Genomic DNA, 25,580 nt, shown 5'->3' with positions numbered 1-25,580 from the left:
CCCCTTCCCAGGTCCACCCATAGGAGGGACCTTAAATGTAGTCCAGCCCCTAAACGTAGTATAAGTATAGGAACCCAGTCCCTAGGACTTTAGATTACCCTTGACGAAACTCTGAAACATAAATCCTGGACCTTCGACATTCAATTTCGACTGGAAGATGGAAGACATCTCCCTTGTGGTCAAGGAGTAACCACCCTGTTCAAACAGGCACCAACAGCAACTTTGCTAGTCTGCTTTTTTGAGGCTCCCGCCGGATCCTGAAGAATCTGCGACACAGGATATAGACCTCCAGACATCTCTGACCAGACCTTTCCTCCCAGCAAAGCTGAGACCCATGGCAGACACGAGAAAGACGTGGTACCGGAACTCCTGGACATCCTGCATTTTGCAAGCTGCACTCACTTCCCGAGGTATCCCGAAGTTGTGCATTGGGGTGCTTGAAGCCCCAGCCCCGAGCACCATTTGCATTGAAGCTCAGAGGCCCACACTCCACGAGTGTTCCGTGGGCCCGTCTTTTGCATTTCAGCTTGACGCGTCTTCCCGGTTCCTAGTCTGTTAGCTAATGAGCCCCCCGAAGACCTAATTTTGAATCTAACTTGCTTTCCAAGTTGCTCAAGGCTTGCTCCAGCTTCCCTACAAAGGAGAAGTGTCCCAGACCTTGCTGGTCTGCAACAAAGGCAACCTTGACATTCTATGTGGACTGTGTTTGCCAAGGCTTGTTGGGTCCAATCCGGATACCGACACCGCAGTCAACTAGATTGTTTGCGCGGCAGCTTGAATCCAGCTCCTGGTTCTCATCAACGCCTCTTGGACCTCGTGGCTGAAGAGACAAACTTCACCTTTTCACCTGAAATCACCCGACAGCGGCTGGCAGCTTTCAATCGCCATCCTGGTCACTAGCAAGTGACCCAGACTCTGTCCCTTCTGCTTTCAGGTTCTTCAGATCTTCGATTCACCCTTGGATCCACCCGGACTCTTTTTCTCTGTACGCATGCAGCACTTCTTTGCAGCTCTCCATTGAAATCGACGACGAAACCCGACACCAAAAGACACCTATGCACCCGGCTTCCGTGGGTGAGGTAACACGAGTACTCTGGCAGTCTCTAGGGTATTGGCCCTCCAAGTGTCTAAGTCTAAAAGGGTTCCATCGTAGTTATCCTAGAAGTGTCCTTAAATTGTAAATTTGTAACTTGTTCGTTTCCCATAGAAAGTCAATGGTAACTCGCAGCTGTGTGTAGACACTGCACGCGTCTCCCGTGGGCCTCCTACTTCCTAACCTTTGGTTGTTCCTAGAAGCCCTAGCGATTCCACCGGCCCTAGGCCTGCTTTCTATCTCAGACGTGGTTCTTATACCACTTTTTTAGTATATGGTTTGTGAGACCCCTAGTGCAAAAAGTATACTGTGCAACTTATTGTATGCTAATTAAGTTCCTTGTATTGCACTTTTACCTCTGACCCTATAAAGAGTCCAGAGGGGTTGTGTTTAGAATAAATACATATATATTTGATATATACCATGTGTGGTGTGCTTTATTTGGTACTCAAGGGATTATAATTGGTAAAACAACTCGCTTAATTCGCTCTCTGAAGTCTTGGCCTGAAGACTACTTGCCATTGCTACCCCTTTCTATAAGGTTGACTTTACAACCACCATCAATAAGAGTCGATTGGACTGGTGCAAGGTGCCCACTACAATAGTGGACATCATATACCAGGCCAACTTCTTACATATATGACTTGTGCTATTAATCCTGCTAAAAGTGTATGTCCTATGCTTATTAGACTTAGTTCTTCCATTGAGGGCTCGGACTCCTAGTTCAAGGATTATGGCTTCAACCTTTTGTCCACTTTTTAACAAGAGATTGCATCAATTTCGGTATATGCCACATTTCACCTTCCTCTGCCCCACAGACATCCTCCTCAGTCAGGGGTTCAAAGTTGACATTAAAGTCACCTGCCTAAATCAAATAGTGAGGAGGATGTCTGCTGTCCAATAACTCCTCTAACTTCTGCAAGGAGTCTGATTATCTACCCCACCCCTTTGTTCCTCATGCATAGATTATATAAATATCAATGATGGTATTAGAATTTGAGTACCCCCTTATTCGCATTCCCAGAATGCCAATGCTGCCAGTCTGAAGGTGACTAACACCATATCTTAGCGCGATCCTCAACCAAATTAGAAATCCCCTGCAGGATGCCAAAAGTTATTTGATGTTGAGAGTATGTAGAAACTTAATAACCCAGCCCTATGTTTGGGCTCAACGCTTCAAGTTTCCTAAAAAATGCAAATGCTTGCAGGTCCCAAAAACGAATTCTAGTGCGTTGTAGCCATTGTTTAGGTCTCGCCTACGCAGCGCGCATGCGCTGAATAGGAGACCTTTAGCCGTCGTTCAGCTCTTTTTCGAAGCAGATAGGGGTGCGCCACAAGCACGAGTGTGTGCTTCGAAAAAGAGCAGACTTCTCTCTCAGGCGCACGCGCCTCGCTCCGCCTCTCCATCTTGCTCGTGCGTCTTGTTTTCACATCTCTCCTCAACTCCACATCTTGGCGTACAAGGGTCAGAGGGGCACGCAGGAACAAATTAAATACAAAGCCCTCTGGGACGCTGGTTATTATAGGCCAATAGATATTACGAAACAAAACTTTTTAGCTGGGGTGCGTGGCCCAGCAGTTCACAGACGCTCGTGCCCACTCCAGCCACCAATAGCACCTGCACAAGCACTCTGATTAAGAACCTCTGACTGCGTCTTTTCGTAGGTGCTCTCGCACAAGCACTCTGATTAAGAACCTCTGACTGCGTCTTTTCGTAGGTGCTCTCGTTATGCCCTCCCCACCTCCTTTGCTGAGACAGTACCTGTTGCTGCCTCAGGAGCTCACAAGCTTAGTTGTGGTTTCTAAGGCCTGATGTAACTCTCCGTTCTCGTAACGTTCCCTTTGCAGGTAGATGGTCATTTTTTTTATTATAGAACCGATTATTGCACTTGGAACGATTAGTATGGGAAAATCAAAAAAGTGTGAGAGAGAAGTAAAATGGGATGCTCTACACTTTATTGAAAGAGGTGGTGAGGTATTAGGGAAATGTCCAGATTATTAAACTGCTTGTAAAACGTAACATTGTTTGGCTAATCTCGTGGGGAAATTGTGCTGTTGCATGCATTACTGTAGGTTCTGCTTTCCAAACTCGGTGGGGGGTGAACTACCCATTCCTCCTTTGGAAATGCCAAGCTCGCTCAGCTGACACAGAAGTGTTTACATTTTTCATGGTTGTCCCTTGACAAGTGCAACATTGAAATGCCACCTGAATTAGTAGACACCTGGGAGGGGTTTGGGGAGTGGGTGCCGGGTGGGAGGGAGCTTGTGGGAGGTGAGGAGTTTCATTGGAGGGGGTTTTAGTTGGTAAATACGGTCGGTTTTATTTATGGTTTGGGCCATGACTGTAGGTGTATTATCTTCCACGCCTCCCCATATCCAGATGCCCACACACCTTTAGCAAAATGTATAAGTATATATATTATTAGGTCGAGCATTCGAGACCTCTTTTATATAGTTTAGTATATACTTATATGTGTATGTACTTTGTGGGCTCTGGAGATGATCCCTAGGACTTGTCTGCTTCCGCTTAGGGACTTTTTTTCTGTCCAACTGCCTCTATTTAATTGTTTTCATATAAAACAACCAGTAGAAGTCAGTAAAATATCTGAATTGCTTTCTGCTTGTTCAACTGACTCTATTTAACTGTCTTGATAGAAAACGACTAGTAGAGGTCAGTAAAATACCAGAATTGCTTTCTGCTGGGGTACTTTATTTTTTACATTTTTCTGGCAACTGCCTCTATTTAACTTTCTTGATAGAAAACGACCAGCAGAGGTCAGTAAAATACCAGAATCACTTTAGAATTTTCTCTAAATTCCAGGCAATAGAAATTGTCTTCCACGAGCAGGCGTAGACAATATTTTTTCAAATCTTGTATTTTCAGTGATATGACCATTGAAGGCCCTGCTTTTATATTAAAAACAGCTTTGGACGATACCCTTTCCCGCTGAAAGGCAATATTTCTCTCCATGTGTTCCAATACCTGGCATTTCACACATTTTGGTGCTTACTTTCACTCCATGCTAAAGTACAGTAGATGTTTCAGCACCCAGGCTAATGTGATGCTTAGCTAAATACATATAAGGTCCCAAAGGCAAGACCGATTGCATTGCAAATGCTTGTAATTTAATTCCAGCTATATTCCAGGACGCCAGGGAGATTTTGGGGGGTGCCTTTAAGATTGGTAACTGTGAAGCTAGTGAGAGATCGATGGGATCTAGGAGAGCGTGGGTACTGAGGCTAACAAAATTCAATAGCAAAGTCAGGCTTGGACTCAAACTACCTTGCCCCAATAGCTGACCATTGGGCATATCACTGCTGGTATGACCATAGTAGATGGGATAGGTGTAGGAAGGCAATCTGATTCCTCTTACCTGGTGCAGAGGGCCACAAGGGCTCCCGGGTGTGATTAGACACCAAAGGGAGGGTTGCACTACCTAGCAGCTACCCGGACGGACGCCATCTTGGTGGTCCAGGGTTAGCGCTCTAGACTTTGTCCCGGGAGATAGATTTAAACAGGGCTGGGGCGATTGCGCAACCCTGGAGAACTCCTGAGGCATGAGCTGGGAGAGGAATAGTCAGCTGGTGACTCTGCCTGCTTATTACCGCTTATATTGCACTGAGCTTTATTCAGGAGGAATATCATTGTGGAAATCATTTTACAGCGCTGTATTTTTAAATTGCATTTTCGTGTTGTGATGACTGGTTTATTTTAATCTGATACCTCTTACCTGGTGCAGAGGGCCACGAGGGCTCCCGGGTGTGATTAGACACCAAAGGGAGGGTTGCACTATCGAGCAGCTACCCGGACGGACGCCATCTTGGTGGTCCAGGGTTAGCGCTCTAGACTTTGTCCCCGGAGATAGATTTAAACAGGGCTGGCGCGATCGCGCAACCCTGGAGAACTCCTGAGGCGTGAGCCGGGAGAGGAATAGTCAGCTGGTGACTCTGCCCGCTTATTACCGCTTATATTGCACTGAGCTTTATTCAGGAGGAATATCATTGTGGAAATCATTTTACAGCGCTGTATTTTTAAATTGCATTTTCGTGTTGTGATGACTTGTTTATTTTAATCTGATACCTCTTACCTGGTGCTGAGGGCCACGAGGGCTCCCGGGTGTGATTAGACACCAAAGGGAGGGTTGCACTACCGAGCAGCTACCCGGACGGACGCCATTTTGGTGGTCCAGGGTTAGTGCTCTAGACTTTGTCCCCGGAGATAGATTTAAACAGGGCTGGCGAGAACGCGCAGCGGGCGCGCCAAAGCCGCGCCAAAGGCAAGCCCGTCTGTGCCCGTCCGCTCCTGGTCCCCGCTTAGCGCCATGAACCCTGCCGGTCACACTAGTTGGAGGCTACATAAGATCACATATAAGGCATATACACTGAAAAAACTGAATGGGCTAGGGAGAAAACCCATTGTATGGTTTTAAATCCGGATAATGGGCTACCATCAAGCCTGTGTGCCTTTTCAGGCTGTATGAGTGTGATCCCAGCCATACTAATGTCCCCCATTGAGGCCTTATCTAGAACAATTCTAGGAAAAGATAAAGCAGGGGTGCTAAATTTTGACTGCCTCCTTTTGAATGCCAGGTCGCTGGTAAAGCACAGCCTGGAATGTGCTTTGCTAATTCAGGAAGAAAACATTAAAATTGCTTTTGTCACCGAATCATGGACTGATGCGGCCTCAGGCCCGGACTTAGTGAAAGCCACTCCCCCTGGTTACCTTAGTTACACGAGAGATCGCCCACTGAGAAAAGGGGGGGGGATTGGCAGTAATATATCATAATTCCCTCAACGCCTTCATTCACCCCTTAACTGTGGATGGATGTGAAGCAGTAGCGTTCAACTTTACCTTGGTTAATCATCATTCATTCAATGGTTGCTTAGTCTACAGACCCCCAGGGCCTAGAAATATCTTCCTGAGCTGGGTGGGAAGTATACCAGAGGAGGGGCTATGCTCAAAGGTCTTTACGGTCTTGGGGGATTTTAATTTCTATTTGGAAAACCTCCTGGATACTGACACCAACGCACTTACTGAACTGATGGATGGTGCCGAGCTTAAACAACTGGTTAGGGGACCTACGCACAATGCTGGCCATACCATGGATGGGCTTTTTTCGAACCTCCCTACTTTGGATTTTACTAAATCTATCCCGGTTACCTGGACTGATCACAGGGCATTGTTATTTGCCATCTCAGTGCCAAAATCCCAAAGGGGTGTGTCAGCCCAAAGTAGCCAGGATATGTAGGGCCTGGAACAAAGTTGAGGGTAGAGCACTGGAAGACCTTCTGCTCTCCTCTAAGGAGCCTCTCCCATCAGAGGTGAGGCGGCGGCCCTCGTTCATACAAGCTGGATTGAAAAACCTGTGCCATCCTTGCTCCACCTAAACTGCGTCTCCTGGCTAGAGCCCAGCCCTCAGCACCGTGGTTTTCTGATGAATTAAGAAATCAAAAGTTGGGATGTAAAAAACTGGAAAGGGTGTGGCGTAAGAAATACAGGGAAAGTGATAGAACGCTTCTCAAACAAAGCCTTCTATCACACAAAAAAATGGTGGGGAGGGCAAAACAGGATTACTATACCAATCGCATAAACCTCGCTAAGAACTCTGCGAAGTAACTCTTCATAACGGTGTCCGCTTTGGCTGCCCCGACACCTGCGGCCATCCCCGTGAGTCCTGAGTTGCCAAATTCTTTTTAGGGAAAGTGGAGACTATCTATAAAGCCTTCTCTAGCCTGGAGAGGTCGAACTGCCAGGCGAATGCACCAGAAAATGAAATGGAGCTTACAGTAGGGCAAAAATTGGATTGCTTTTCACCAGTAAATGGTGAAGAAATGACGCGTTTATTGCTAGAGGCCAGATCAGGCATCCATCAGATCCTTGCCCTGTGGCTTTGATTAAACGGGCCCCAGGTCCGATAGCTACATCGCTGGTGACTGTCTTTAATAATATGCTTACGACAGGAGGCTTTTCATCTTATTAGAAATATGCCTCTATTCTGCCCCTACTCAAAAAACCAAATTTGGATATCAGGGACCCAAATAACTACCGCCCAATAGTGAGGCTCCCTCTACCAGCCAAATTAATAGAAAAGGTCTTGAATACTCAATTAAGCTCCTTCCTCTCGGCCACTCAAACACTTGATCCCTCCCAACATGGCTTTAGAGCCAATCATAGCACGGAATCCGCCCTCATCAAAACAACTGAGGAGATTAGAGCGGTGACCGATGCGGGAGGGAGGGCTGCCCTGGTGTTGTTGGACCTCTCCGCGGCCTTCGACGCGGTCCACCATGGGATCTTACTTGACCATCTGAAGGCTTGCGGAGTGCAAGGAAAGGCAATTGACATACTTAAAGCCGTCCTGTCCAGTAGAGTCCAAAGCGTGGCGTTAGGATACTATGAATCAAAACCTTTCATCTTGCCCTGTGGAGTTCCTCAGGGCTCGTCCCTAAGCCCCAGGTTATTCAATATTTATGTCAGCTCATTGGCACCAGTAATTCGGGCCTTCAGCTTTGATCTTACATCATACGCTGACGACACCCAGATCGTGGTGTCTTTACTACCAGGGATGGAAGATGGAGTAGCAAGGAATTTCAGGAATGTATGCTGGAGGTCGGAAACTGGATGGCAGTTAACTGCCTCAAACTAAATTCAGCTAAAACTGAAGTCATAGTGTTTGGGTCAAATACTAACTTTTGGAGTCCAAAATTGGTGGCCAGAGTGGATGGGCAAGGTGCCTACCCCCGTGGCTAAGGTGAAAAACCTGGGGGTACTGATCGATAATCAACTTATCTTTCGTCCCCAAGTCAATGCGTTGTCTTCCTCTATTGCTTTTTTGCTCAAATCCATCCGTAAGATCCTACCATTTATTCCAGGTAGTGACAGAAAAACAGTGGTCACGACGCTGGTCTTGGCGCGGCTGGACTACTGCAATAGTCTATTTCTTAGTGCCCAACAGGGGGTACTTAACAAACTGCAGGTACTGTAAAATGCGGCAGCCAGGCTCATTCTGGGGATTCCAAAATTTGCCCCTGTATCCCAGGAGCTGGCTAAACTACATTGGCTCCCAGTGCGAAAGAGGTTTCTATTCAAAGCATTATGCCTAGTTTTTAAGACCTTACAAGGCATGGGGCCATCATTCTTTCGGCAGTACTTTCATTGATATTGTCCGACTAGAAATCTCAGATCAGCAGATTTGGGGTTTATTGTAATGCCTTGTACTAGAAGAGCGCGCTGGGGAGGCAGAAGCTTTGTGTTGGGCGCAACCAAAGCCTGGAACGCCTTGCCCCTTGCCCTCAGAAAAATGACTGACCTTATGGCCCTTAGAAGAGCATTGAAGACCTGGCTGTTTACCAACTAATTCCCGACCCGCCCCTTCCTCAGGAGTAACACTTAGCGCCAGGACACCTACGGGTAACAGAGCGCTGTACAAATGTCAAAAATAAAATAAATAAATATCTGACTATATGGTTACCCCAACTTTTTGCCTAGTGTTTAGCTGGTTTTTGACTTAGTTGGCCTGGGATCCTGCTATTCAGGGCCTCAGGCTATCTGCTCTCTCTGTAAAATGGACTCCATGTACTTTAGGGGATTGGGTCACCTTGTGAGCCTCTGTATAGTGTACCATAGCTGGCCATACAAACTGACACCACAGGCTGATCACCCAGTTTGGGCAAGGTGGTGTAATCACCCCTTGTTTATATATAGTATTCCAATATCTACCCTTATATATAGACACATATATATCTATATGTCACTCCTATGGCAGGCCTTGACAATCCTTAAGGCAGAGTGCTTGGTTTTATAAGAGATGGTGCTCTAGCATGAGCTGAGCTCATCTGCAGCTTTCGGAACCATGTCCTTATAGCTGTTCTATGATATAGCCATACCATATACTCTTAAGTGCATTATAATCCTCACAGTTAATGCTAACTTTGGTTTGGCTTTATCAAAACATGTTGTGTAAGGTGTCATACACTTTGGAATATTACCCCCCCCCCGCCAGTTCTGGCGGCGGGGGTAGCATTCCACCCTTCTAGAGGGAGAAGACATGTAGTTACTGCTTTGCCCGGGTAAAGTTCAACAGAGCCTCAGCATCACAAAATGGATGCTGCTGCCACAGACACGAGTCTGACCTCCTGCAGCTGGACGAAACTCCGGCGAGGGAGGCCTGGACAATAGGTTTCCTGTCGAGGGAGGTCCTAGCACCTCCCCAGACAGCCTGTAGTGTATTGAGGCAGGGTGGGTTCAATGGAAAGATGCTTTTCCAGACACTGCCTGGGGCACACAAGGTGCTTCATGCATAGCCCGGTTCAAACCAGTTGCTGGGGCACTCCAGCCCCAGCTCTGGCATGAAACTGGACAAAGGGAAAGGGGTGTAACTACCCCCTTCCCAGGTTCCACCCATAGGAGGGACCTAGCAGGTAATCCAGCCCCTTAGTTTAGTATGAAGATAGAAGCTGTGTCTAGAGACATTAGATTATCATGGAAAGAAACTCTGAAACAAACTCCTGGACCTTCGATGTTCCATATTGACTGGAAGACTGAAGACATCTCCCTTGTGGTCAAGGAGTGACCACCATGTGCAAACAGGCACCACCAATAACTTGCCGGTTTGCTTTGTCAATGCTCCCGCTAGAACCCGAAGACTCAGCGACTCAGGAACTGGACTTCCAGACTTCTCTGACTCTGATCCACATCCACAGCAAATCTGAGACCCGTGGCGGACACGAGAGACGTGGGACCGGATACAATGGAGTACCTGCTCTTTGCTAATTGTGCAGCTTCTGAGGTACCCCCGAAGTTGTGTGTTGGGGTTTGAGAAGCCCCAGACCCGAGCAGCATTTGCACCGAAGCTCAGCCTTCCACACTCCACGAGTGCCGCATGGGGCCTACGCCTGCATTTCAGCTCAACGTGTCTTCCCAGTTGCTAGCCCATTGGCTAGCGAGCCCTATGAAGACTTCCTTTTGAAATTACACCACTTGCCTGGTTGATCCGGGCTTGCTCCAGCTTCCCTGAGAAGGAGAAGCTCCCCAGACCTTGCTGGTCTGACCTGAAGCCAATCTTCCCCTCCTGCGTGGATTTCGTTTGCCAAGGCTTGTTGGGTCCAATCTGGGTACTGACACCGCAGTCAACAAGATCCTTCATGGGACATCTTGAATCCAGCGCCTGGTTGTCGTCGACACCTCCTGGTCTTCGTGGCTGCAGAGACCAGCTTCACCTCTTCACATGATTGCATCTCGTCATCGCCTGGTTCCTTCTTGGTTCCTTCCTGGTCACTGGCTAGTGACCCAGACTCTGTCCCCTCTGCTTTCAGGTTCTTCTCGACTCCGATACACCCTTGGATCCACCGGACACTTTTCTCCTGGTTGCCTGCAGCACTTTCTTGCAGCTCTCCATAGGAAACAGCGACGAAACCCGACACAAAAGAACACCTATGCACCCGGCTTCCCTGGGTGAAGTAACTCAAGTTCAAGTTCAAGTTCAGAAATTTATATAGCGCACTACTCACCCAGAGGGTCTCAAGGCGCTTGGGGAGGCGGGTGCATTTACTTATCGAATATCCAGGTTTTTAGTTGCTTTCTGATGGAGAGGTGGTTCTGAGTAAGGCGGAGGTGGGTGGGGAGAGAATTCCAGGTCTTGGCCGCTAAGTAGGAGAAGGATCTTCCCCCCATGGTGGATCTGTGGATGCGCGGAATTGCGGCGAGGGCCTGATTGGATGATTGTAGTTGGTGGGTGGGGGTGTAGAAGGACAGTCTCGTGTTGAGGCATTCGGGTCCTAGGTCATAGAGGGCTTTGTGTGCGTGGGTGAGGAGACGGAACGTTATTCTCTTGTTGACGGGGAGCCAGTGGAGATCTTTCAGGTGACCGGAAATGTGAGCTTGATGAGGGATGTCCAATATGAGTCTGGCTGATGCGTTTTGGATGCGTTGAAGTTTTTTCTGTAGTTTGGCTGTGGTTCCGGCGTAAAGGGTGTTTCCATAATCCAGTCGGCTTGTGACCAGTGCGTGGGAGACCGTCTTTCTTGTTTCAGTGGGGATCCAACGGGAGACTTTTTTGAGCATGCGTAGGATGTTGAAGCAGGATGATGAGACGGCATTGGCTTGTCTGGTCATCGAGAGGGAGGAGTCCAGGATGAAGCCCAGGTTACGTGCGTGATCCGTGGGTGTGGGTGCGGTTCCCAGGGCTGGTGGCCACCAAGAGTCATCCCAGGCCGAGGGGGATGAGCCTAAGATGAGGACTTCCGTTTTGTCCGAGTTCAGTTTTAAACGGCTGTTCTTCATCCACTCGGCTACTTCTTTCATTCTTTTGTGTAGGTTGGTTTTGGCGGTGTTCGGGTCTTTGGTGAGGGAGAGGATCAGCTGGGTGTCGTCTGCGTAGGAGATGATGTTGAGGTTGTGTTGGCGCGCGATGGATGCGAGGGGACTCATGTATACGTTGAAGAGGGTGGGACTGAGTGATGATCCTTGTGGTACGCCACAGATGACTTTGGTGGCCTCTGATTTGAAGGGGGGGAGGCGGACTCTCTGGGTTCTTCCGGCAAGGAACGATATGATCCATTCCAATGCTTTTCCTTGTATTCCGACGTTGCTGAGTCGTTGTATGAGGGTGCTATGACAGACTGTGTCGAAGGCTGCGGAAAGGTCAAGTAAGATGAGGGCAACTGTTTCTCCGTTGTCCAGTAGTGTTCGGATGTCGTCTGTAGCTGCGATGAGGGCGGTTTCGGTGCTGTGTTTGGCTCGGAAGCCGGATTGTGAAGGGTCGAGGGATTTGTTGGATTCGAGGAAGACGGCGAGCTGACTGTTGACGGCTTTCTCAATTACTTTGGCGGGAAATGGGAGGAGCGAGATGGGGCGGTAGTTCTTCAGTTCAGTGGGGTCTGCTGTGGGTTTCTTCAGAAGGGCGCTGAGTTCGGCATGTTTCCAGATTTCCGGGAAGGTAGCGGAGTTGAAGGAACAGTTGATGACATCGCGGAGATGGGGTGCGATGATGGAGCCTGCTTTGTTGAAAATGTGGTGGGGACATGGGTCGGTTGGCGATCCTTGGTGGATGGAGTTTATCAGGCGGATGGTGTCTTCGGTGGTGATTGGGTTCCAGGTGCAAAGGTTGTTAGAGGGCGGTGTTGGATCGGAAATGGGTGGAGTGGACAAGTTTTCGGACTGGTTTTCAAAGCTGTTATGTATTTCGGCGATTTTGTTGTGGAAGAATGAGGATAGAGAGTCGCAGAGGTCTTGGGAGGGAGAGATGTCGTTGGTGCCGGCGGTGGGGTTAGTAAATTCTTTGACGATGTTGAATAGTTCCTTGCTGTTTAGGGCATTGTTGTCAAGTCGATCCTTGAATGCTGATTTCTTGGTGGATCGGATTAGTTGGTGGTGTTTGCGGGTGGCGTTCTTGAAGGTGGCTAGGTTATCAGTGGTTGGGTTTTTTCTCCAGGTTTTCTCGAGAGTACGACAGAGCTTCTTGGATTTCTTAAGGTCATTGTTGAACCAGGGGGCTTTTTTGCTACCTTGCTTGATTAGATGGTTTTTCAAGGGTGCAAGTTCGTCGGCGCTATGGGTGATCCATTGGGTGAGGTTAGTGGCTGCTTGGTTTGGGTCCGATGATTTGGTGGGGGGGTTTGGTGAAGCGATGTGAAGAGTTGTTCGGTGGTGATTTTGTTCCAATTTTTTTGAGGAATAGGTTGTGGGGGGTTGTGGGTCGTGGACTTTTTGTAGTTGAAGTGAACGCAGCTGTGGTCCGTCCAATGGAGAGCTGTGGTGTGATAGAAGGAGATGTGCTTGCTGGAGGTGAAGATAGGGTCGAGCGTGTGTCCGGCGTAGTGGGTGGGGGTGTCTACAAGTTGTTTGAGTCCTAGATTGGCCAGGTTATCCAGAAGGGTGGTGGTGTTGTTGTCGTTTTTCTTTTCCAGGTGGAAGTTGAGGTCTCCCAGTAGAATGCAGTTCTCAGAGGGGAGGGCATGTGGGCTGATGAAGTCAGCGATGTCTTCGCTGAACTGTGTGCGGGGTCCTGGTGGTCTGTAGATGAGGGTGCCTCTGAGTGTGGTTTTGTAGTCGATGTGAATCTGGAAGTGAAGGTTATCATCGGAACTGGTCGTGATGCGGATGGTGTTCTCATGGACTATGGCGATGCCTCCTCCTGTTTGGTTGGCGCGATCTTTTCGGATGATCTTGTAGGCTTCTGGGATGGCTATGGCGATGTCGGGAGCTGATGAGGCGTTCATCCATGGTTCTGTGAGGAAGGCGACGTCCGGCGATGTAGTGTCGAGTAGGTTCCAGAGTTCAATGGAGTGTCTGTGGACTGAGCGGGTGTTGATCAGGATGCACTTTAGGTGGTTAGTGTCGGAGCTCTGTTTGGAGTTTGTGGATTTGGTGTGGGTTCTGATGCAGTCGAACTTGCAGGAGTGGCAGGTGAAGGGTCCATGTGTGTGGCCTGGGGCGGCTTGGTATCAGTTTGGGAATCGGCCGGGGTTAAGGGCTGAGAGAGTTGCGGCGTCATAAGTTATGCGGCAGGAATGGGAATTGCGGGGGCCAGGGGGACTGGCGCTGGGCGCAGTCCAGGCGCGGACGGGCGTAGACGGGCTTACCTTTGGCGCGCCTTCGGCGCGCATGGGGCGCGACCGCTGCGCGTGAACGCTGCGCGCGAATGCATCTGTCATATGCGGATAGTGGAGGGGAGGGGCGAGGGAGGAGAAGCTGGGCGGCGGGAGCGGGGTGGAGAGCCGTGCAGGGAGGCACAACAACAACAACAAAATGGCAGCGAGCCAAAAACGAAACAGGATTGGGGCACAATATATAAGAGACGCGATGTGAATGGCAGTGGAACCAGCACAATCAGGCACAAAACAGAAATACAGGCAGCACAGCACAATTGAGCACATTGTTGCAGCGCACTTTGGCAGACTAGCGTTACGATACTATTCAAATTAGCAACCAGGAAATAAACAAGGCAGCGCAGCACAGCCCACTATGGCGATCTAGCGCTACGAAAGTATTGTAATCAGTAATCAGGAAAAAGAAGATGTGGGGGCAAGGCGAGCAAGCAGGCAGTAGTCTGGCAGTAGGCGCTACGATACCAAATCGGCATGCAGGGCAGGGAGCAGCGTGAGGAGCGACCGCTTCTGATGAAAACAGGACGGTCACAGCGTTACAGCGGGAGAGCAGAGCCTGACTATCAGTGGGAGGGAGGAGCAGCTGGGAGGCGGGGGCGGGTGGAGAGCCGGGCAGGGATGCACAACAACAACAACAAAATGGCAGCGAGCCAAAAACGAAACAGGATTGGGGCACAATATATAAGAGACGCGATGTGAATGGCAGTGGAACCGGCACAATCAGGCACAAAACAGAAATACAGGCAGCACAGCACAATTGAGCACAACGTTGCAGCGCACTTTGGCAGTCTAGCGTTACAATACTATTCAAATTAGCAATCAGGAAATAAACAAGGCAGCGCAGCACAGCGCACTATGGCGATCTAGCGCTAAAAAAGTATTCTAATCAGTAATCAGGAAAAAGAAGATGTGGGGGCAAGGCGAGCAAGCAGGCAGTAGTCTGGCAGTAGGCGCTACGATACCAAATCGGCATGCAGGGCAGGGAGCAGCGTGAGGAGCGACCGCTTCTGATGAAATCAGGACGGTCACAGCGTTACAGCGGGAGAGCGGAGCCTGACTATCAGTGGGAGGGAGGAGCAGCTGGGAGGCAGGAGCGTAGTGGAGAGCCGGGCAGGGAGGCACAACAACAACAACAAAATGGCTGCGAGCCAAAAATGAAACTCGAGTACTCTGGTGCTCCCATGGGTATTAACTATCCAAGTTTCCTAGTTTAACAGGGTTCTACCGTAGTCCATCCGGAAGTGTACAAAATCTACTACTTTGTAACTTTTACGTTCCCATTCTAACCCTATGGTAACTCGTGTGTGTGTTTAGACACTGCACACGCCTCCCGTGGGCCTCCTACTTCCAATCCCTTGGTTGTTCAGTGTAGCCCCAGCTATTCCCTAGGCCCTAGGCCTATTTACTATTCCTGAAGTGGTTCTTATACCACTTACTTAGTATTAAGCATGGGCGGATTTTGCGGATCCACGATCCGCGGATTTTGCGGATTTGCGGATCGTGGATCCGCAAAATCCGCGGATTTTGCGGATTTGCGGATCCGCGGATTTGGGGCGGGGCTTCCATGCGAGTGCACATGCTTCTTGTGTGTATAAAAGGTCAGAGAAAGATCAGTTCAGCAGATGAAGAGAAATAAGCTCCTGGTCACAGAAACAGCACGGGTATTTCGCTCGTGAAAGTCACGGATGCAAAAGCCTCTATCCAGCATCACAGCTGATTTCCCACGGTAGAGTTGGGAAGAAGGCACACCTGTCCAGCATCGACGACGCTCACGATTGTTTTTGGGCTAATGAATGAGTCAGTGAATTTGAGCATCAACTAGTTCGAGCGACTATGTGTGTGTTACTATGCAATCGCCCCGAAGGGCGCAGGGGTCCCTTGAGTGAGCTGTCCATCATAGTGGGACGACGCTCACGATTGTTTTTGGGCTGATGAATGAGTCACAGGAAGGGCATGGTAAATATTTTAGGATGGCGCCGGCAAGCTGCCAGCGCCATCCTAAAATACTTACTAAATTAGCTTCAACAGGAAGCTCTAATAGATAAAATCGAGCACCTGCTTTATTTTATCTATTAGAGCTTCCTGTTGAAGCTAACTTAGTAACTATTTTGGGATGGCGCTGGCAGCTTGCCGGCGCCATCCTAAAATAGTTACAACAGGCCAGGCTTCAAATTTGCCCCCGGAATAATCCGCCGCTCGCGGATTTGCGAATTCTCTGTAAATTCGCTGGAGTTCGCAGATCGCGAATTTACCGAAAATTCGCAAAATCCGCGAGCGGAACGGATTTTCCGCTCATACTTACTTAGTATATGGTTCGTGAGGCCCCTAGGGCAGAATTGTATTTGTGCAACTTATAGTATGATTAATGAGTAACTTGTAACGTATCTCGAACTCTGACCTCATAAAGAGTGCAGAGGAGTTGTGTTAGTAATAAATACATATATATTTGATGTATACCTTGTGTGGTGTCCTTTCATTTGGTATTCAAGGGAATATAATTGGTAAAACAGCTGGCTTCACATGCTCTCTGAAGTTTTAGCCTAAGACTGCTTTGTCCATGCTACCTCTAGGATAGCTGGTCTATAAGGTTGACTTTACAACCATCACCATAAGTGTTGTTTGGACTGGTACAGGGTGCCCACTAGAATAGTGAACATCATACACCAGGCCAACTTCTCACAATAGGCACAAAGGTATCCCTTCAGGGAGATCTTATCAGCTCCACTTGAGAGGGGCACATACCCCCCTGCCTCCTGGTCTCTTTACTGTTGTAGTCAGTCAACTAGGCCAACACCAACGCATCCCCACACTTTGGATCTGAGGGGTAACTGTGAGAAGTTGGCCTGGTATATGATGTCCACTATTCTAGTGGGCAACTTGCACCAGTCCAATCGACCCTTATTGATGGTGGTTGTAAAGTCAACCTTATAGAAAGCTATCCTAGAGGTAGCTATGGTGAGCAGTCTTCAGGCTAAGACTTCAGAGAGCGAATTAAGCTAGTTGTTTTACCAATTATAATCTCTTGAGTACCAAATGAAAGCATACCACACAAGGTATATATCAAATATATATGTATTTATTTTAAACACAACCCCTCTGGACTCTTTATGAGGTCAGAGGTAAAAGTACAATACAAGGAACTTAATTACCATACAATAAGTTGCACAGTATCCGTTTTACCCTAGGGGCGTCCCAAACCATATACTGGTATAAGAACCACGTGAGAGTTAGAAAGCAGGCCAAGGTCATGTGGAATCGCTGGGGCTTCTAAGAACAACCAAAGGTTAAGATGCAGGATGCCCACGGGAGACGCGTGCAGTGTTTAAACACAGCAGCGGGTTACCATTTACTTTCTATGGGAAACAAACAAGTTACAATTTTAAAGATTAAGGCTACTTCTGAATGAACTATGATGGAACCCTCTTAGACTTAGACACTTGGAGGGCCAATACCCTCGAGACTAACAGAATACTTGTGTTACCTCACACACGGAAGCCGGGTGCATAGGTGTCTTTTGGTGTTGGGTTTCGTCGTTGATTCCAATGGAGAGCTGCAAAGAAGTGCTGCAGGTGACCAGAGGAACAGTGTCCGGGTGGATCCAAGGGTGAATCGGAGATCTTAAGAACCTGAAAGCAGAGGAGAAAGAGTCTGGGCCACTAGCCAGTGACCAGGGCGGCGATAGAAAGATGCCACAAGATGTCGGTGATTTCAGGTGAAAAGGTGAAGTTTGTCTCTTTCAGCCACGGGGACCAGGAGGCGTCGACGACAACCAGGAGCTGAATTCGAGCTGTCGTATAAAGGATCTAGTAGACTGCGGTGTCGGTATCTGGATTGGGCCCAACAAGCCTTGGCAAACGCAATCCACGCAAGATGTCGAGATTGGCTTCGGGGCAGACGAGCAAGGTCTGAGGAACTTCTCTTTTGGGGAGAATTTGGAGCAAGCCTGGAGTAACTAGGAATGCAAAGGAATTCAAGATTGGTTTTCGGGCAGGCTCACTAGCCAACGGACTAGGAAGCGTGAAGACGAGTCAAGCTGAAATGCACAAAGCAGGCCAACGGGACACTTGTGGAGTGTGGGCCTCTGAGCTTCGGTGCAAATGGTGCTCGCTGCTGGGGCTTCAAGCACCCCAATGCACAACTTCGGGATACCTCGGGAAATAGGTGCAGTGTGCAAAATACAGGATGTCCAAGAGTTCCGGTCCCATGTCTCTCGTGTCGCCACGGGTCACAGCTTTGCTGTGAGCAAAGGTTGGGGTCAGAGATGTCTGGAAGTCTATGTCCTGTGTTGTAGATTCTTCCGGATCCGGCGGGGGCCTCGAAAATGCAGACTGGCAAAGTTGCTGTTGGCGCCTTTTAGGTATCGTCTATTATATTCCGCAAAGAATAAATAGACGAGAGTATTGGGGGCAAACCAAGGTCTAAACCATCGCGGATTTCATACAGTTCGTGTGGAGCACTCGAGCGGAAAGCGCGTCCACATCAAAGCCATCCGCCTCCCTCCCCCACAGGCATCTGAAGCTTCCCCCAGCGTGCGCTCGTCCTCAGGCATTTCTCCTCCCCCCTAATTATTCACCCCTGTTGTTGTTCAGACGCGTGCTCGTTTTACACCCCATAAGCTCGCCCTCCCACCTTCAGCCTCTTCCTCTGCAGCGCACTCCCTCCCCCCTCCCTCCTCCTCACCCCAACATTTGTCTCTCACACCACAGGCTGCTGTTATGTACCTTGGGGCATAGCTTTAAACCTGTTAACTAAAATCTTGTTTTGGTTCAGGACATGCTTTACTGCAACTGTGTCCCTTTTCAACTTACTGCTGACTATTACATTGTACGTGGTGGTTTTACCCGGCATGATGCGGGTGCCGCCTTTCATTTGTTTTGTTTGAATGCTACTTCACATTAAGATCATTTTGCATGCTGCTGCATGTCCCTTGAATTTATCCCCCTCCCGTTGCTTCGCATTTAGAGCCTCCCATCCATGCAATATGCGTGCTTTCCCTTTAGCAGTAACAGTACAACAAAGGCAGAAGTCGCAGAAACCCTCTCTTGGGCACAGACATCGAAGGTACACGCTGCTTCACGTTAAGAGCACCCCTCCTCCCCTCCCCAACCCGTCGGGATTTCTTTCACACACCACTTCACATTAAGGTCATTTTACATGCCATTACATGCCCCTTGAAGTTATCCCCCTCCCTGCTGCTTCGCATTTAGAGCCTCCCCTCCACGCAATATGTGTTCTTTCCCTTTTATCAATAACAGTACAACAAAGGCAGGACGTCGCAGAAACCCTCTCTTGGGCACAGACATTGAAGGTAAACTGCCTTGTATGCGGAGCACTGCACATTTACCAAAGTCTTAATAAAAAAAACTATCTATACAATCAGAGCCCTGGACGTTCAAAGAGAGCGCAGCGGTGTGATGCTGGCTTCCACAGCATCATGCCGAGATGTCCATTGTCTGCTTCTTTATTCACTTGCAGAAGTCTGCCGCTCACTTTGTAACTGGTAAAAAAAAGTTTCGTTTTTTTTCTAAACAGAAGTGCCCACCTCTAGGTACACAGACTGGCATTTGCAGCTAAATAATTTACCATTTATTTGTTTAAAAATCGATTTCTGCCTCAGCGTCTTCTCCGAGTTTCGTCTAACTGTATTGCGGATGCTTTCAGCCCACCAGCTCCTCTTCCTTTTTTTCCACAAATGGGTTGGATTTGTCCGAGTATTGAGTAGTCAAGAAAACGGGGTTCCAGTCCCGGCTCCGACACTTGGCTGAACTATGTGATCCTGGGCAAAAAAATCTTCTCCGGGTTCTTTATTTGGCAAAACCGGGAGAGATGTGAAACTGACTAAACAGACCATAAAGTGCAATACTCTGAGTGTCATTTATTCTGCGAGGTGCCTCACGGAATAAATGACACGTTGAGTATTTTACTTGAGATGGACACGTCACCCTCATCATGGGCACCTTTAAACTGGGCAATAGTAGCATTTATTGTTACTACACTTAGAAACGGCACAAATATAGCAATAAGCGTTATGTGTTTTAGTATTGCTCTTTTATAATTACTATGATCACTGCAAATGTCACCCTGGCCTCAGCACACATTAAATGATACTCAATGCTGTTCTGGTTGTGTTCCGTATTTGTGGAACATCTTTTTAATTGGCTAACTGCATTGCCGATGCTTTCAGCCCTTCAGATCCTCTTTTTTTTCATAAATGGGTCGGATTTGTCGAACTATTGAGCAGGGTCGGATTTGTCTAACTATTGAGTATAGTCAAGAAAACGGGGTTCCAGTCCCGACTCCGACGCTTGTTTTTACATGGATTCGGCAAGTTTGTAGGCGATCATTCATTTTAATAAATTATTCAAAAACAGCTCTGCCTTATGACGCATGGAAGTTTACCCAATGGATACACCTTGGGTCACCTTACCATAAAATTACATGAGTGTTTTAAAGTGCACGTTCAAACAGAAAGGCATCTTGGTACTGAATAGCAGAAGTATATTGGGACTCAATTCATGGATTCATTTTATCGACCTCGCAAGGATAAAATGCTGAGTGGGCCAGCCAGAATGTAAACATGTCACCATAAGATCAAACTGGTCCTTCAAATTGTTGGTGCATTCGTGCAATGAGCCACCAGGCATACATTATGTTAGCTCTACGAAATTTGCGTTGGGTCTGGACAATTTTGAATTGACCCTTTGTGACTCATGATTATCCAAAAACCAACATTTGCAACAACTGACATCGTACACAGCATATTTTCCAGTTGCCAATAAGAGCACATATCAGTTTAAGACTAATGCAAACTGTACTATCACTAGTGCAAACATGCTCAGGGTAAGTGCCTCAAACCAAAGAAATGTATGTGATCCAGAGACCATCTTGAGGTGCCCTATTACCCCTGAAAGCAACAGAAACGCTAATGCACTGCAACCCTCTCATCTTCGTATAATCGTGGTGTCCATATCTATCTATCTATCTATCTATCTATCTATCTATCTATCTATCTATCTATCTATCTATCTATCTATCTATCTATCTATCTATCTATCTATCTATCTATCTATCTATCTATCTATCTATCTATCGCCCTCACTCTATCTATCGCCCTTACTATATCTGTCGCCCTCACTCTATCTGTCTATCTATCTATCGCCCTCACTCTATCTATCTATCTATCGCCCTCACTCTATCACCCTCACTCTATCTATCTATCGCCATCACTCTATCTATCTATCGCCCTCACTCCATCTATCTATCGCCCTCACTCTATCTATCTATCTATCGCCCTCACTCTATCTATCGATCTATCTATAGCCCTCACTCTATCTATCTATCTATCTATCTATCTATCTATCTATCTATCTATCTATCTATCTATCTATCTATCTATCTATCTATCTATCTATCTATCTATCTATCTATCTATCTATCTATCCATCTATCTATCTATCTATCTATCTATCTATCTATCTATCTATCTATCTATCTATCTATCTATCTATCTATCTATCTATCTATCTATCTATCTATCTACCTATCTATCTATCTATCGCCCTCACTCTATCGCCATCACTCTATCTATCACCCTCACTCTATCTATCGCCCTCACTCTATCTATCTATCACCCTCACTCTATCTATCTATCTATCGCCCTTACTCTATCTGTCTATCTATCGCTCTCACTCTATCTATCTATCTATCTATCTATCTATCTATCTATCTATCTATCTATCTATCTATCTATCTATCTATCTATCTATCTATCTATCTATCTACCTCACTCTATCGCCCTCACTCTATCTATCTAACACCGTCACTCTATCTATCTATTGCCCTCACTCTATTTATCTATCTATCGCCCTCACTCTATCTATCTATCTATCGCTCTCACGCTATCTATCTATCTATCGCCCTCACTCTATCTCTCCATCTATCGCCCTCACTCTCTCTATCTATCGCCCTCACTCTATCGCTCTCTCGCCCTCACTCTATCTCTCTATCGCCCTCACTCTATCTATCGCCCTCACTCTATTTATGTATCGCTCTCACTCTATCTATCTATCTATCTATCTATCTATCTATCTATCTATCTATCTATCTATCTATCTATCTATCTATCGCCCTCACTCTATCTATCTATTGCCCTCACTATATTTATCGCCTTCCCTCTATCTATCTATCGCCCTTCCTCTATCGCCCTCACTCTATCTAGCTATCGCATCACCACAGCATCACTCAGCACCACCACAGCATCACTCAGGGGCACCACAACATCACTATGCCCTACCACAGCATCACTGAGCGCCACAGCATCACTCGTCGCTACCACAACATCAATCTGTACAACCATTCAACAACAACTGGTTCAAATATGTTCTCTCAATGTTTCAAGCTTTATTACAAATGTCACAAAAAGATGTTAATATTTCACTTCTGTGCTTGGATTTTCGTCACAATAATACACTGAACATAATCTTCACAAAGGTTATTTACAAAAGTTTAAGCTATTGCCATTATAAATTACAATAACTTTTATTTAAGTATTAATTATTTAAAAAAATAAAAGCCATTGTTATTTGTAATATCAATACATCTAAGTCACGTAAATACAACACATATTACATTACAAATGCTATAGGTGTAACATTTGCAAAAGTTAAAACTATTGACAATGTAGATGTCAAAGCTATTAATTTCGCTATTTTCAAAACCAACACATAAATAAAAAATATGTCATTTACAATACCAATAGCTCAAACTTTCCTAATGCGAGGCCTATTGCATTGCAAATGCTTGTTTGAACAAGGTTGTCACTGTTTGACCACAAGGGAGATGTCTCCCGTCTTCCAGTCGAAATGAAATGTCGAAGGTCCAGGATATGTGTTTCAGAGTTTCGTCCAGGGTAATCTAAAGTCCTAGGGACTGGGGTTCTATACTTATAGCAAGTTTAGGGGTTGGACTAACTTTAAGGTCCCTCCTATGGGTAGACCTAGGGAGGGGGTGGTTACACCCCTTCCCCTTTGTCCAGTTTCGCGCCAGAGCTGGGGAAGAGTGCCCCAGCAACCGGTTTGAACTGGGAAATGCATGGAGCACCTTATGTGCCCCAGGCAGTGTCTGGAAAGCATTCACTGAATGCAGCCCTCCCTGCCCCAATACACAAAGAGCCTGTTTGGGGAGGTGCCAGCACCTAACTGGGCAGGAAACCTATTGCCCAGGCCTTCCCTGCCGGAGTTTCATCCAGCAGTAGGAGGGCAGACTTGTGTCTGTGGCAGCAGCATCCATGTTGTGATGCTGAGGCTCTGTTTAACTTTAACAGGGTAAACCAGTAACTACATGTCTTCTCCCTCTAGAAAGGTGGAATGCTACCCCCGCCACCAGGACTGGCGGGGGGGGGGGGGTAGTATTCCAAAGTGTTTGAGACCTTACACAACATGTTTTCATAAAGCCAAACCAAAGTTAGCATTAACCTCTAGGATTATAATGTACTTAAGTTTAAGTTTGAGTTTGAGTTTTAAATTACTTTTAAAGCGCGCGTTCACCGAAACGGTTCCGTGGCGCTATACTTAAGAGTATATGGTATGGCTATATCATAGAACATCTATAAGGAGATGGTTCCGAAAGCTGCAGAGGGGCTCAGCTCATGCTAGGGCACCTTCTCACATAAAACCAAGCACTCTACCTCCAGGATTGTCGAGGTCTGCCTTAGGAGTGGCTTATAGGTGTATATGTGTCTATATAGGTATATAGGTATACTATATCTAAGTAAGGGGTGAAAACAAAACCTTACCCAGGCTGTGTGAACAGACCTGTGGTGTCAGTTAGGAAGGCAAACCAGGGGTGGCACAATACATGCTGCAGCCCCTGGTAGGCCTAGGGTGCACCTATGCCCTGGGTACCTATGGTACACTATACAGGGGCTCACAAGGGTGACCAAGTAACCCATCTGGTATGTAACTAAAGCACATGGAGTCCATTTTATAGAGAAAGCAGATAGACTGGGGCCCTGAATAGTAGGGTCCCAGGCCAACTAAGTCAAAAACCAGCAACACACCAGGCAAAAAGTGGGGGTAACCATATAGTCAGATATCCACCTTCCTACAGTAACTGCCAGGTTCAAGCTCACTATATACTAGACTGAGCTTGAATTGAATGTTGAACCCTGATGGAGGAGTAGTTCTATGATCTAAGGCCACCAAATTGTCGACCAAACTCCTGTTTGTTAACGACAATTCAATACAATCGGTAGCACTATAATAAGCCATACACCTTTTAGCCCAGCGATATCCCTGATAACTGACCTGCAGCCCCTGACGTGGCAAATCCAATGGATGGCCTTGTTCCTCAACAAATCCTCATCCTCCCATCGTAGATTCGAGGAGATCCTCTGCACATTTACCATAAAGACTTTACAGTCAGCAGGACCCACCTTTATTCTTTTGGGGCAGTCGATGGGGGTGCGTCTGGAGTTTTATTTGGTGCACAGCTATGAATTCTAAGTCCCCTTGTAGTGTGAGGGGCATTATCTATCTTGGATCCCGCTGAGCCAAACATAAGCCTCCTATTGCCCATGGATGTTGCGCTATTTACACCTTCCATCTTAGTTACCTTCCCTGAGTTCGGGTCAGGTTTCACAGTTGGGGCTGTACAAGTAACCTTCATTGCAGAGTCACTAGATGGATCAGAAGTAAAACTATAATGGTGGCTAAATCCAGTGCCCTCCTATGTGATGAAAGCCTCCCTGCCCTCAAGGAGTTCTTTCAAAAGATGTAAGATCCCATACCACACTCTTAAGGGAATCTATTTCAATTCTGAGCTTAGAAAAATCACAGGCTAGGGCTTGGATGTTAGGAGTGAATGTTGTAGCTTCTGAGGGCTAGCCTTCCCCAAACTCGATCCCCTCACTTTGGAGACTATCTTGATAAAGACTGCAATGGAGTATACCGATTACAACAAATGACAACTGAGGTAGGGGGTTCATTAGCTTTAGTAAAACCACCCTCTTCGGGTAGTATGCTATTGGGCGCTGCCTGTTTCTTGCTCTGTTTCTTAAACATTTTAGGGATACATTTCTGTTTACTAACATCCATCCCAGACCTTTTGTCTGTGGTTAGGGCAGCAACGTCTGAGGCCAGTATCTCTTCGCTTTAAGTGACAATGTCATCTATTCTGTCCATTACCCAGTTGTCCCCTGGGTGCTTTAAAATATTTTATCCCTCTCTGAACCACCTCCACCCCACCATCTAGTGCTTTCCTCTTGCTAAAGAAAAAAACAAGAGATGTAGTATGAACCTATAGTATAGAGGAGAAATAAAAGGGTCCACTGTGACTGGATGTGACCCAGCTGATAACCGTTAGTCAATATGGCCATCTGTAGTAGGTCCAGGACTTAAACCACTGGTTGAAGTTCCTAAAATTTGGGAAATGGTTAAAATAAAAGTTTTGTAAGGCACAGTACCTTCAAGGCTATCCAATAGTGATCCTGTGGGTGGCACAAATTAGATGAGGGGCCAGTCCAGTCTCCTCCTGGTGTCGACAGGTGCAGGACGGGACCGCCCTTGGCCTGGGCTTTGCCTGGGCATGGCCTGCACACGTCCCATGCTGTGGGAGATGTAAAAGCGTTTTATGTGGGCGGCACAGGGAAAACATGATCATCCCCTCCTGCTGCCAGAAGACCAAGGGATGCTGGGACAAAGAGTCCCCAGGTGCCGTTGACTGCTGAGCGTCCCGCTCATCTCTATTATTTTCATCGATCTAAGGTGCCTCTTATTATTTCTTTCAGATATCTTGTTTTTTTCTCCTCTAAACTATTCTTGTCCTGGTTATGACCCTTTGAATTAATGGGGTTGAAAAGCTGTTGATGCCTTTTTGGCAAATT

Source organism: Lissotriton vulgaris, chromosome 8, assembly GCF_964263255.1.
Source record: "Lissotriton vulgaris chromosome 8, aLisVul1.2, whole genome shotgun sequence".
In the NCBI taxonomy this organism is placed as follows: Eukaryota; Metazoa; Chordata; class Amphibia; order Caudata; family Salamandridae; genus Lissotriton; species Lissotriton vulgaris.
The sequence above is the reverse complement of the archived record's forward strand: the minus strand, read 5'-3'. Positions refer to the sequence as shown.